Source organism: Oryctolagus cuniculus, chromosome 1 (assembly GCF_964237555.1).
Source record: "Oryctolagus cuniculus chromosome 1, mOryCun1.1, whole genome shotgun sequence".
NCBI classification, from domain to species: Eukaryota; Metazoa; Chordata; class Mammalia; order Lagomorpha; family Leporidae; genus Oryctolagus; species Oryctolagus cuniculus.
In genome coordinates, this window is record NC_091432.1 from 62,342,547 (window position 1) to 62,356,629 (window position 14,083).

Here is a 14,083-nt window from a genome sequence, read left to right on the forward strand (position 1 = left end):
AATAAAAGTGTGCCCATGCTCTATAACAGTGAGTATTCTAATATTGTTCCCCATCTTCAATTAAATAAGGCAAAGCCCTCAGTTTATGAGGTTGAATACCCTATGTTTCTCCCCACAACTAAATCCTCTTATATCTCCCTGTCCACTACTTTACCTCATACCATGTCCTCCAGGCTACTTCCATATGCCCAAGACTACACCTACATTGACAATTTAAAAATAGTATATCTTTCTCTAAAATTCTTTACCGTCTCCCACCAAAGCCCAAGTTCTTCAAATTCTATTGCTGTTTTACTTCCCCTCCATTTTCCTAAGACTTTTAACTTTTAAAAGTAACCCAAAGACTTTTATGCCAATGATGATAGCCACATTATGCACAATAGCCAAAAGGTATACACAACCCAAATGTACTTTAGCAAATGGATGGATTAAAAAAAATTGTAGTATGCATACAATGGAATATTATTCAGCTGTAACTAAGAATAAAATTATTATGTGTTACAACATAGTTGAACTTTGGAAATATTATGCTAAATAAAGTAAACCAGACACAAAAAGGTAAATATCATGTGATTCCTCTAATATAAGGGATCTAGAGTGGAAAATCAATAGAGACAGAAGATAGAATACAGGTTACCAGAAACCAGGGCAAAGGGATTATGGGGAGCTATTGTTTATTGGGTACAGTTCTACTGGCGATGATGAAAACATTCTGGGAATAAATAGTGGTGATGCCTGAACAGCAATGTGGATATACTTAGTGACACTGAATTGTACATTTAACATTTAAAATAATAAATTTTGTTATGTACATTTTATCACAATAAAAGTATCAAAATAATATATTTAATTACCAATTTCATATCAAGAATATGTATAAATTATTGTATTATGGATAAGATTGGATTTAAAGACTATATTTTTAAGGGTTTTTTAAAATAGCTCAAAGAGGATATATTTAGAGCAAAGCAAAAATGCTTTAACAGTAGGACTATTAAGGTTGTGAAGGCCCATGATATTTTGAGGTAATAATTGCAACCTTCAAGTTGCTTCATGAAAGACATGAACTATTTCTCTTTGGTCACATAACCTAATTATGAGCAAATAGAATGGATGATAAGGGTTCAAGCCAAACCCAATAGGCTAAATCACACACATTCTCAGCTTGTTTTTTCATTCTATGACCTTAAAATAGTTTTCACTTCCCAAGCAAAAACAAGGAAAAGAAAACAACTCCCTTGAGTATGCTTTATAGATCCTTCTGCGACTATCAGGTAACAATTTAATAGCTTGTGACTGGAACCATAAAGTCATGACCATGTGGATGAGAAAAAAATTGTGCAACCATGTAATGGCTAATATCCTCAGTCAGCTTGACCAGGTCAGATATTTGATCAGTTTTAGGTGGTTCTGTGAGTTTGCTTTCTGGATGAGATTAACAATGACATTGGTAGACTTTGTGTAATGCAGTTTGCCCTCTCCACGTAGGGGAGCTTCATCCAATGTTGAGGATCATAATGGAACAGACTGAACTCCCCTGGGCAAGAAAGCATTGTGCTCACAGTTGTGGCCTTTGGGCTTAAAGTGCACTTGTCTACTCTTCCCTGGCCTCTAGTCTACAGCACCCCTGCTGATTTTGCACTTACCAGACTTCATAATCATGTGAGTCAACTCATTAACGTACATCAGTCTTTCTCACTCCTGGCTCCATCTTTTCCTCCCTCCCTGCCTCCTAGTGGTTCTGTTTCTCTGGAAAACCTAACACAGGCCTAAAAATTGAAAATAGGGAAAATAAATCCCTATGAGAAGCTAATCTATGAAGGGAGAACTTAGAATTTAAAGAGAAACCATAAAACAGTAATATACAAAACAGAAACTATGCCAGGTTAATCTATGATAGACATTACAAACTGTCCAAGTTCAAAAAAAAGTTAACCCATTTTTCAGACCAAGTGTTTTAACACCAAGAACAGATTGTTCTTATGTAACTCTGGACTCATGTTCTAAAGATAAGACCAATGAGCAATCCCTGCCAAAAACCATCCTACAACTGACCCCAGGGCCCCAAACTCTTATACTTCCTACCTCTCTATTTTTAAAACACTTAATGATTCCCCTGATATGATCTCCTTAGTTGCCACAAGTTCATAAATTTAACATTTTTTTACTACAGTTGTATCCCTGGTGGTCTTTAGCTGGTATATTTTAGCAAAATTTATAAACATGAGAACCACCTAAACATGAGGCAGATAACCTGCCTCATGGTATCCTGGTATCTTGATTTGGGTGGCCCCATAGGATAACCTGGGATAGGAACTGGGTGAAGGTAGTATAGTTAATAAATGCTTCTTTTTTTAAGATTTATATATTTATTTGAAAGGCAGAGTTACAGAGAGGCAGAGGCAGAGACAGAGGTCTTCCATCTGCTGGTTCACTCCCCAGATAGCCACACTGGCCGGAGCTGCGCCAGTCTGAAGCCAGAAGCCAGGAGCCAGGAGCTTTTTCTGGGTTTCCCACATGAGTGCAGGGGCCCGAGGGCTTGGGCCATCTTCTACTGCTTTCCTAGGCCATACCAGAGATCTGTATCAGAAATGGAGCAGCAGAGACTTGAACTGGCACCCATATGCCTTGTGGCATTCTGTTGAAGTGGCCCGTTGCATCATTTGTCCAACAATTCTTACCTTTGCTTGAAGGCTGATCCTGGGACTTCAACTCTTTTCAACATTCAATGTGTGCTTTAAAGAAAGCTTCAAAGTGTAAAAGCAAAAAGAAATGGCATCCACTTGAGGTTGGAAATAGAATGAATGAAAATGTGGGGGCCAGTGCCACGGCGCAGTAGGTTAATCCTCTGCCTGTGGTTCCGGCATCCCATATGGGAACCGATTCATGTCCTGGGTTCTCCTCTTCTGATCTAACTCTCTGTTATGGCCTTGGAAAGTAGTAGAAGATGGCCCAAGTCCTTGGGTCCCTGCACCCACATGGGAGACTGGGAGGATGCACCTGGCACCTGGCTTCGGATTGGCACAACTCTGGCCATTACGGCCATCTGGGGAGTGAACCAGCAACGGAAGACCTTTCTCTCTGTCTCTCCCTCTCACTGTCTGTAACTCTACCTCTCAAATAAATAAATAAAATCTTTAAAAAAAAGAAAAAGAAAATGTGTCACAGCTACAGTGAAGCCAGAGGTGAGCCAAGGAAATATAAAGCATATGCTCTACCCGAGTTAAGGGGAAAGAATAAGGTTGAGAAATCTTGGATTTGGTAGCTGTCTATTATATATTTTTTGGTTTTTTAACTTTTATTTAATAAATATAAATTTCCAAAGTACAACTTTTGGATTATAGCGGCTTTTTCCCTCCATAACCTCCCTCCCACCCACAACCATCCCATCTCCCGCTCCCTCTCCCATCCCATTCAGATCAAGATTCATTTTCAATTATCTTTATATACAGAAGATCAATTTAGTATATACTAAGTAAAGATTTCAACAGTTTGCACCCACACAGAAACACAAAGTATAAAGTACTGTTTGAGTACTAGTTATACCGTTAATTCACATAGTGCAACACATTAAGGACAGATATCCTACATGGGGAGTAAGTGCACAGTGACTCCGGTCATTGATTTAACAATTGACACTCTTATTTATGGTGTCAGTAATCACCCGAGGCTCTTGTCATGAGTTGCCAAGGCTATGAAAGCCTCTTGAGTTCGCCAATTCCAATCTTATTTAGACAAGGTCATAGTCAAAGTGGAAGTGCTCTCCTCCCTTCAGAGAAAGGTACCTCCTTCTTTGATGGCCCGTTCTTTCCACTGGGATCTCACTCACAGAGATCTTTCATTTAGGTCATTTTTTTTGTTGCCAGTGTCTTGTCTATTATATTAAAACCATGATTTATTGAGGGCTAACTATCCATTCTCTACTATAATAATATTTTAGTTATATGATCCTCAAAACAAACATTTGAGTTGATGACCATAGTACAGACAAGGAAACCGAAGCATGAAAGGGTTATATATTTTCTCTAAGTCATTTAATAGCAAAGGGGGTAGTCCACACTGGAACACAGGTCTTTCTGATTTTTTGAATCTTCTCTTTTAGAGTTCATTATACTGCCATTGATGAGAGCTGTAGGCATACATGGACTGGTCCAATAAGTGAAGAAAATCCTGGAAAATGATCTCCTGTGCAGGAAATAACTTCAGACAAGTAACTCTGCCATACACACTTCCATATTTCTACATGAAATATGCAGACAGGGTAACATCTGCCCTTTAGAGCTCAAGGATGGGACAGTCACAGGCACAGGATCATTTGCTTTCTAAGTTTCTACATCTCTTCTTAAATGAAAAAAAAATAGTAGAAAATCAAGCCCATCTGTCCCAACTCTCAGATTCCAACTTGTGGAATGATGTGAGGTATTTTTCTGAAAACTGCTTTATTGACGTTTTGTTAACATACAAATAGATGTAGATATTTAATACAACCAGATGTGTTTGTGTATAGAAACATACCTGTTAACTATCACAACAACCAATGCAAGAAACTTCTCTATCACCTCCAAAATTTCCTCCCCACTTAGTTGTTGTGTTGTTATTTTCCTTTTTTGGTAAGAGCATTTAACATAAAATCTGCCCTCCTAAAAATTTTAGGTATACAATACATCTCATTAATCAAATGTCCTGTCTGTGTTGCTTTTAAAGAGATGTCTATTCCCTAACCCATGCTATGTGCACATGGATCACATCTAGAGGGAACCTGGGGAGAACACAAGCTAAGCCTGTCCACACTGAGGGCAGAATGGAGCTGTGGGGTGGCATTTAGGAGCTATGAGCTATATTTCTTATTCTGCCATCAGGTGGGTGATGTGTTTGGATTAACATGGAGATTGAATTAGATACTCTATAAATCCCTCCCCATTCTAAATACTGTGTTCTCTGAACACCATTAGGAACAAGGAACAATCTCAAAGTGCATGGAGGTTGACACCCCTGGGTTCCCCTTGAGAACTGGCCCCTGACCCAAATGATAGAAACAGCCCCCTTCCATGTGGGCAACCTGCTGTTGGCCCAAACATGGCATTTATCAAGTTGTTCTCCCACCCTCTATTCCTTCCAATTATGATTCTTTGCAGAAATCAAACCCACTCACAAAAATCGGGTTATTCCCACATCAGAAGGCATTCATGGACTATCTGAAATGAAACCTTATGCAATAGCAAAAGCAGATGTTCTATTGGGCTGACACTGCAGTATAGTGGGTTAAGCCATCGCCTGCAACACTGGCATCTCATATGGACACTGGTTCAAGTCCTGGCTGCACCACTTCTGATCCAGTTCCCTGCTAATGCACCTGGGAAGGCAGCAGCAGAAGGCCCAAGTACTTGGGCCCCTGCTCCCACATGAGTGATCTGGACGAAGGTTTTGGCTCCTGGCTTCAGCCTGGCCCAGCCCTGGCCATTATGGCCATCAGGGAATAAAACAGCAGATGGATGATCTCTCTCTCTCTCTCTCTCTCTCTCTCTCCCCGTTTCTTCTTCCTTTCTCTGTAACTTGCTTTCAAATAAATAAATAAATCATTTTAAAAGAGAAAACAGATGTTCTATGACTCAAGTCAGTTCACTCCCTATGTGGCATGTTTCCCTCATACGTTTATAATAGATAATAATCTTGTCTGCCTCCTCAGTGTTGTTGCAAGACTAATGTGCAATAATCCATGGGCAATATTTAATATAATGTTTAGTATGGGATCAATAAATACCCATTATTATTAGTAACATGGAAGAGTGTTGGTAAAAATCCATGCCTCACAGCTGCCTGAGACAAGCAAGCCACACAAGTTTTCTTGCAGCACTCACCTGGTCCCATTAGCCTAGGAGCTTGGAGTTCAGGAACTAAACTAGAGCTCACATTGTTTCTCTTTCACTCTCTACCAAAACTAAGGTGAGAGAGGGAGTATGGGAGGTGGGGGAGAGGGGAATCAAATGGGATTCAAATGACTCATCTATGCGCTGACGGAAGAAGGCCAACAGAAAGGCTAATTTCCAAAGTTGTCCCAGGAAAACATGATTGAATTTGTAATGTAGCAAACCAAAGGGGCTTGCTCATTCACAGGGACCCAGATCTCGGAGGGGTGTTTGCCCGTTCCCATTGATCTGGACGGGCTTTCTGGAGGAGGCCTGCTGGTTGCCTGTGCAGCTCACAGAGCAGGGTGCCAGTTGCCACTGCTGTGAGAGGCCTCTGGAAACTAGGAGTCTCAGGCTAGTGATTGCTGGACTGAGTGTATCTTTCCCAGTGAAATGGAATCTCCAGGGACTGAGGACCATAAAAACACTGCCCTATTCCCAACCATGTTTATGTTGGCCTGGCCTGTGGAGGGCATCAGTTTAGGTGACCAGCACCCCTGGAGAGCCACAGTCTGAAGTTGCCCGGTGGACAGGACAGCTCCCATCCCCCAGTGACTTATCTTGTCCCCATCTCCATGCAGCATAGCATTCATCCAAGACTGAATTGATAAGAAATAAGAAAAGATCATAAATTTGTTTGTTTCTGAAGACAGAGCTTTCCCTAGACCTTTTTATTCTTAGAATAAAAGATTTACACTCAATACATATTTATGACCAGAGATTACCAGCATCACATATTTGAGATTCTTTCCCACAATGATCACAGCCAGTTCTCCCAGCTGGTGCCCAAATTCATGCCAGTGTCTACTTCTTAATATCATTTGATGAATCACTCACAATGTCCCAGGCCCTGGGACGTGAAAGAAATACAAAAACAAACAGTAGCAGATACTATAGTAGGTATCAGACAAAAAGTTAGCTCTATTCACATAGAGTCTTCAGTGTCTCAAAAAAAGAATTTATAAGGTGCAGTGGCCACAAGAAGACATAACACAGCTTTGCTATGGGGTTGAGGGAAAAATTCATGAACATGTGATGCTTTAACTAAGGCCAGATTGGGATGGAGGGGGAAAAATGTACCAAAGCAGAGGGAAGACTTAGAAAGATGAGATAATGAGATGATTTTTGACATGCCAAATGTCTTTATTACTAGATCTAGGCTGTTTCTTCCCTGGGTGCCCCAGAGACAAAAGCCTCGATGTGGCGACTCTCTTGGGGATCAGATCCAAAGGAGTGCAAGTGAGGGACAGCAGAACTGAAGCAGGGAAAAGGAAAAGCCAAATCAAAGATGCATTCTAGAGCTATCCACCCAATAGGCAGCTATTGCTGGATCTTGCAAGACTGCCTGAAATTTGTCTAAGACAAGGTTATTTCTAAAAATTTCCACCCTCCTCCTCCCTTGCCACCCAGGCATTAACTAACAGCACCTCTAGGTTGCCAATGCATCTATATTTAGAGGGTGTCAGTGGGCTGTCATCTCATAGCATCTGAGGGGAAGCCCCAGCTAAGGAGGACAAAGTGCACAACACAGGCCTGTGGTTATGCTTTTACATGTTACAACTTGCTAAGCTGACCAAAGCCTGTGCAGAATTGTTAGCCATCACAGTGGCTTGAATAAGAAATATATTTGCAGGAATTTTAAATGGGTTACAACTGTATCTGGAGCTGGGACTGAAAGGGCAAATTAAAACCTTTAAAGAGGACTTCCACTTTGGGGAAGTGGAATAGACATTCTCTCCATTTCTATTTAATTATACTGAAACCAGCTAAGTACCTTGGGCATGTACATGAAACATAGTAAGATTATGAATTGTAAGCAGAGCCAGCTAAGGATGTTGAGAAATGATGAATGACATAACATAGTGGTGAGTTCCTAGGTTTTCTCCCACCTCATATATCCCAGACTTAGAGGTGAAAAAAACTCGCAACTGACAAGTGCCAATGGACATAGATAGTAGAAGTCCTATCAAAAGCCTGCCCTCTCCACCAAAGCACCAGAAAAGAGGCATTATAAAAAGAAGACAGGAAGAATCCACTTTACTTCAGTCAAACATCCTCAAAAAAATCATGATCCTTCCACCCCCACCCCCACCCCACCCCCACCCCCACCCCCGCCATTCATGCCAGCAAAGGCAAAATGGATAATCTAGACTTCCAAACTGGACCAGACCAAAGCCAGGAGGCAGGAGCTTCATTCAGGTCTCCTTCATGAGTGCAGAGGCTCAAGGATTTGGGCCATTGTCTGCTGCTTTCCCAAGCACATTAGCAGGGATCTAGATAAGAAATAAGGCAGCCAGGATTTGAACCAGCATCAGTATGAGATGTCAGCATCACAGGAAGTGGCATTACCAGCTATGTCACAACACTGGCCATGGATCACGTGAATATCTGCAACAGCCGGGGCTCAGCCAGGCCAAAGCCAGGAGCCAAGAACTCAGTCTGGGTCTCCCATACAGATGAATGTCAGGGACTCAAATACATCACCATCAGCCAGAAGCTAGAATCAGAAGTGAAGCCTGACTCAACCTCAGGCACTCTAACCTGGGGTGGGAGCATCCCAGCTGGTGGCTCAACTACTGCACCAAATGCCTGCCCCCCAATTTGTTGTGTGAAGCTAGATTTATGCTGATATGAAAGACAGTGCAAACAAAACTGCAGTGCAATATGCCTCAGGTAGGTAAACAAAAATCCATTACAGTGTCCAACATTCATTAGGATGACTACTAGGAAGGAAGAGGAGTGGGGAGAGAATGGAGTAAGAAAGATAATTATAAAATAACAAGTATTGTGGTTATGCAAACTACAGGAGTTAAAAACAAGTATTGGTATGGATGCAGAAATTAGAAGCCTTGCACACTAGTTATGGGAATATAAAATGATTTATAAAAAGCTGCGAAAACTCAAGTGGAAAAAAATTCAATGTCCTCTCCCTCTCTCTGTGTGTTTAACTTCGTCTTTCAAATAAATAAATAAATCTTTATAAAAAAGAAAATAGACAAGACAGGAAAAGATATTTCGTGGAAAAAGATGTACAGTTCGCAAATGAACTAATGAGAAGATGTTCAAATCTAAGGACTGACAGAAAATGGATATTAAACCACAGTGAGGCCGGCACCACGGCTCAATAGGCTAATCCTCCACCTGTGGCGCCGGCACACAGGGTTCTAGTCCCGGTCAGGATGCTGGTTTCTGTCCCGATTGCCCCTCTTCCAGTCCAGCTCTCTGCTGTGGCCCGGGATGTGGCAGTGGAGGATGGCCCAAGTGCTTGAGCCCTGCACCCTCATGGGAGACCAGGAGAAGCACTTGGCTCCTGCCATCGGATCAGCGTGATGCGCCGGCCACAGTGCACTGGCCGCAGCAGCCATTGGAGGGTGAACCAACAGTAAAGGAAGACCTTTCTCTCTGTCACTCTCTCTCACTGTATACTCTGCTTGTCAAAAAACTAAAAATGAATTTAAAAAACACAGTGAGATATCACTCTTTACCAATCAGAATGCCTTACCTTTTAAAGATGAAACATCTAATGCTGGAAAGGATATGGGAAAACTGGATCACTCAGCATTGCTGATGAGAACATCAAATGATATAACCACTCAGGAAGTATTCTACATGTTTCTATAGACACAAAACAGGCACATAGCATATGGCAGAGCACTTTGCACTCCTGGGAATTTATCCCAGAAAAATGAAGAGTTATGTTTGTTAAAACCTATGACAAATGTTTGTAGCAGTCTTTCTTTTTTTTTATCTTTTATTTAGTAAATATAGATTTCCAAAGTACAGCTTATGGATTACAATGGCTTTTCCCCCCATAACTTCCCTCCCGCCCACAACCCTCCCCTTTCCCGCTCCCTCTCCCATTCCATTCACATCAAGATTCATTTTCAATTACCTTAATATACAGAAGATTAATTTAGTATATATTAAGTAAAGATTTCAACAGTCTGCACCCACATAGAAACACAAAGTGAAAAATACTGTTTGAGTACTAGTTATACCATTAATTCACATTGAACAACACATTAAGGACAGAGATCCTACATGAGGATTAAGTGCACAGTGACTCCTGTTGTTGACTTAACAAATTGACACTCTTGTTTATGGCATCAGTAATCTCCCTAGGCTCTAGTCATGAGTTGCCAAGGCTATGGAAGCCTTTTGAGTTCACCGACTTCAATCTTATTTAGACAAGGTCATAGTCAAAGTGGAGGTTCACTCCTCCCTTCAGAGAAAGGTACCTCCTTCTTCGATGGCCCATTCTTTCCACAAAGATCTCACTCATGGAGATCTTTCATTTGATTTTTTTTTTTTTTTTTGCTAGACTGTCTTGGCTTTCCATGCCTAAAATACTCTCATGGGCTCTTCAGCCAGATCCGAATGCTTTAAGGGATGGTTCTGAGGCCAGAGTGCTGTTTAGGACATCTGCCATTCTATGAGTCCACTGTGTATCCCGCTTCCCATTTTGGATTGTTCTCTCCTTTTTAATTCTATCAGATAATATTAACAGACAATGGTCTTGTTTATGTGATCCCTTTGACTCTTAGACCTATCAGTGTGATCAATTGTGAACTGAAATTGATCACTGCGACTAGTGAGATGGCGTTGGTACATGCCACTTTGATGGGATTGAATTGGAATCCCCTGGCACATTTCTAACTCTACTATTTGGGGCAAGTCAGCTTGAGCATGTCCCAAATTGTACATCTCTTCCCTCTCTTATTCCCACTTTTATATTTAACAGAGATCACTTTTCAGTTAAATTTAAAACCTGCTGAAATGAAATGGACACTATGAGAAAGAGTGACTTGATCAGCCCTTGTCCTGACTGTTGATGTACAACCTAATACTGTATCCCTTTTAGTGCTTTTTTATTCTATTTAATACTATTGGTTGAACTCTGTAATTTGTAATTAACACACAATTATTCTTGGGTGTAGCAGTCTTATTCATAATAGCCAAAAACTGATAGTTGTGATGTTTTTCAGCAAGTAAATGGTTAACAAGTCTGATGTACATACAACCTATGAGCACAAGTATTTTAAATGAATGAACTATTTATACAGGAAATAATCTGGGTAAATCTCCAGAGAATTATGCTTAATTGAAAAATCACAAAATATTATATACCAAATAATTTCATTTATTTAACATTCTTGAAATCACAAAATTATTGAGATAAAGAACACATTATCTTCATTCTAGGATTTAAAAACAGGGAGCAAGGAAGGAGGGAAGTGGTATGGCCATAAAAGGGCAACAAGAGAGATCTTTGCAGTGGCTATGGAAATGTTCTGAATCTTGACTGTATCAGTCAAAATCCTGTCTTCATAATTTTATTTGTTTTTTTTTCTTCTACAAGTACCTTTGTTTTATCCAGCCCCTTTGAGTTACACTTAGTTTTTTTGTGTTTTGTTTTGTTTTGTTTTGTTTTTGACAGGCAGAGTTAGACAGTGAGAGAGAGAAAGGTCTTCCTTTTTCCCTTGGTTCACCTTCCAAATGGCTGCTATGGCTGGTGCGCTGTGCCAATCCGAAGCCAGGAGCCAGGTGCTTCCTCCTGGTCTCCCTTGCGAGTACAGGGCCCAAGCACTGGGGCCATCCTCCACTGCACTCCCAGGCCACAGCAGAGAGTTGGACTGGAAGAGGAGCAACCGGGACAGAATCCGGTGCCCCAACCGGGACTAGAACCCAGGGTCCCGGCACCGCAGGCGGAGGATTAGCCAAGAGAGCCAAGGCACCAGCCACGTTACATGTAATTTCAAATAAAATTTTATACACTTATAAGATATAATATGGAATTTTGATATATGTATACATTGAGTAATGATTACCACAATCAAGCTAATTAAAGTAACCATCACGGTGGGTGCCACGGCTCACTAGGCTAATCCTCCGCCTGTGGCGCCTGTACCCGGGGTTCTAGTCCCGGTAGAGCGCCGGATTCTGTCCCGGTTGCTCTTCTTCCAGTCCAGAACTCTGCTGTGGCCCAGGAAGGCAGTGAAGGATGGCCCAAGTCTTTGAGCCCTGCACCCGCATGGGAGACCAGGAGGAAGCTCCTGGTTCCTGGCTTCATTCAGATCGGCACAGCTCACCGGTAGCGGCCATTTGGGAGGTGAACCAATAAAAGGAAGACCTTTCTCTCTCTCACTGTCTAACTCTGCCTGTCAAAAAAAAAAAAGTACCCATCACCTCATATAGTTATCATTTTGCATGTGTGTGATGACAGCATTGACGATCTACTTTCTTAGCAAATTCCAAGAACATAATACAAAATAATTACTATAGTAACCATACATACATTAGATCTACATAATTTATGCTTCCCACATATCTAAAACTATGCATAACATCTCCCCCTTTCCCCGTACCCTCCTAAACTTGGCATCCATCACTGTACTTTATGCTTCTGTCAGTCCAAACCTTTTTAGATTTCACATGTATATTATGTGATTAGGCAGCGTTTGTTTCTCCATACCTTGCTTATTTCCCACAACTTAATGTCTTCCAGGTTCATCCATGTTTTCACAAACAGCTAGATCTCATTTTTCTTAAGGCTGTATAATATTCATGTGTGTGTGTGTGTGTGTGCGTGTGTGGGAGAGAGAGAAAGAGAAAGAGAGAGAGAGAGATAAACTCAAATATATCACATTTTCACTATCCATTCACCTGTTGATGAAAACTTAGGTTAATTCCATATCTTGGCTATTGTGAATAATGCTGCAATGAACATGGACATGAAGGCATCTCTTCAAGATACAGATTTCAATTCCTTCAGATGTGTAACTAGATATGTACGTAGAAGCAGAATCAATGGATAACATAGTTTTTCTGGTTTTTTTTAACTTTTATTTAATGAATATAAATTTCCAAAGTACAGCTTATGGATTACAATGGCTTCCCCCCCCCCCATAACGTCCCTCCCACCCGCAACCGCCGCAGGGTGCCAAGGGCCCAAGTATTTGGCCTATCCTCCATTGCTTCCCTAAGCACATCAGCAGGAAACTGGATCAGGAATAGAGTAGCCAGGACTCGAACCAGTGCTTTAACACGGGATACCAGAATAAAGTCACAGCTTAACTGCTACATCAAAACACTGGCCTCAGTTTTAATTTCTGTGGAAATTCCATATTACTTTCCACAATGACTATACCAATTTATATTTTCACAACAGCTTACAAGTTCCCTTCTTCTCCACATCCTTGCCAAAACTTGTTATCTTTTTTTAATAATAACTATTTTAACAGGTGTGAGAAATTATCTTATTGTGGTTTTAATTTCCACTTCCTGGTTGTTAGTGATAATGAGCATCTTTTCATATATCTATTGGCCATCCATGTGTCTTCTTTTGAGAGATGTCTATTCAGGTCCTTTGCCCATTTTTAAATCCAGTTGTTTCCTTGCTACTTATTTGTTTCTTTGATATTTATTATGTTAATCCCTTATCTAATATACAATTTGTATTTTCTCCTATCCCTTAGGGGTATCTCTTCCTTCAGTTGCTTATTTTGTGCATAAACCAGCTAGTTTGATGTATTCCCATTTGTCTATTTTGCTCTTACTATTTATATTTTTGTCAAGTTCAAATAAATAATGCTCAAATCAATTTCCAAAAACATTTCCTCTATTTTTCCATAGTTTTACAATATCAGGACTTAAATTTAAGATTTCAATCCATTTTGAGTTGATTTCTGCATAGAGGGTGATATGAGCATCCGGGTTCATTCTTCTGCTCGTGAATATCTGGTCTTTGAGACTGTCATTTCCTCATTGCTTATCCTTCAATTAATTATCCATTGAAAGTCAGTGCATGTATTTACTTCTGGGCCTTCTAGTCTGTGCCATTTGTTTATATGCCAGTTTTATGTCAGTACCATGCTGTTTGGATTACTATGCTAGCTTTATGTGATGCATCCAACTTTGTTCTACTCACTATTGCTTTGATTAATCAGAGTCTTTTGTGTTGCCATAGAAATTTTGATTTTTTTTCTATCTGTGAAAAAATCTCATTGGAATTTTCACAAGGATTTCATTGAGTCTATAGATTGGTTTGGATAGTACAGACATTTTAACAATATTAATTCTTCACTGACTGTAATATTTTCCTATTTATTTTTGTCTTCAGTTTCATCAATATGTTGTTTTGGAGTGAAGTTCTGTCACCTTGGGGCTGGTGCTGTGGT